Source organism: Octopus bimaculoides, chromosome 4 (assembly GCF_001194135.2).
Source record: "Octopus bimaculoides isolate UCB-OBI-ISO-001 chromosome 4, ASM119413v2, whole genome shotgun sequence".
Classification (NCBI taxonomy): domain Eukaryota; kingdom Metazoa; phylum Mollusca; class Cephalopoda; order Octopoda; family Octopodidae; genus Octopus; species Octopus bimaculoides.
Genome location: NC_068984.1, coordinates 38,144,617 through 38,146,137, shown reverse-complemented (window position 1 = coordinate 38,146,137; position 1,521 = coordinate 38,144,617).

Sequence of the window (1,521 nt, the reverse complement as noted above, 5' to 3'; positions counted from 1 at the left end):
AAGGATCATTTGGATTTTGGTTTCAAAAATGTTCTTTTTCTTTTTACAGTAAATAGTAAAATTAATAAAATATTTTAAAAGTTAAAAAATACATATGCACACACACAGAGCAACAACAAGTAAACAAAAAAATTAAAAAACAGGATCACACCAGCAGCTATTTTCTTGCTACTAAATTGATATAAATAATATAAATATTTTACAATTTGAAAAACAAAATGAGTTTTTTGTTAACATGACAGAAAAAATAAATTGTTAAATTAATTACTCGTATACAGACATGTTTATAAATTTTTATTGTAGTCATCATTATCATCTTCCTTATCATTACTATTATTTAAATTTGTTTTTTAAGCTTTCACTCAATGAAGAAAAGATTGGCGTTTATAAAGGGTTTCTTTTAAGTATCATTTTCATGTTTATAGTGATGATGATTATGATAATGATGATGTGATACCTTAGACATAAGTAATCAGGTACTCTGTATAAACACTGACACAATTCCCATGGTGAGATACAAACATATTGGCTAGGAATCAGATGTTCAACACTTAATTGTGTGTCAATGAGGATCATAATGATGATGATAATAACGGTAATGAATTATAATAGTAATGGTCGATTGTGATAGTGATGATATAGTCATCAGGAGTTATTAATTAGTTATGGTAACTTTGGCAAGTAGAAGGAAGTGTTTTGCTCAAGAATACATTGCATTGCTTGTAATGGGATTGAACTTTTGATACCAGAGACTAAGTAGTGTCCAGTTACCTTACCCAATTGGCTATCAGTTCTTGTGAGATGAGTACTTCTCAAAACATCAAGATAACGGTTTCTCATTTTGGCACATAGCCACAGATATTTTAAGGGAGGGATCATAGTTGATTAAATTTACCTAGTATATGACTGGTACTTATTTCATCAACACTGGAGGGATGAAAGGCAAAATAAAAAAAAAAATAAATAAAACATCATCTTCAGCAGCATTTGAACTCAGAACATAGGCAGATGAAACTAGATATTGCAAGGCATTTAGTCCAGCACTCTGGCACTTCTGTTGGTCTACCAGCTTGTTGTTGATGATGGTGATGATGATAAAGAAAAAAGAACACCAGTGATGAGTCACCACTAGTAAGGGGTAAAGGCAGGTATCAAAGACATAGGTATTGCAGTTTAGTTACAAAAGTGAACACTGTGGCTGAAGGTAAAAGAAGAGTAGGATTATAAAATAAAAATAATAAATAAGAAGAGAGATCAAAGAGCCAAATTAAATCAAGAGAAGGGAATATATTGATAAAAGAATAAAGATTATCCTCAGAGATATTGATTTTTTTTAGATAAAGAATAGTTAGAAATGTCTTTCATCAAATGCAAGTAGTAAATGTGCATTTTTTTTACTATTTATAAGAAAGCTTTCTTTTTCTTCTTTGTTTTGCATTCAATCAGACAAAACATTCCATGGAATTTTGCTAAACATGGGCAACACAAATTATATATATATATATATATATATATATATAT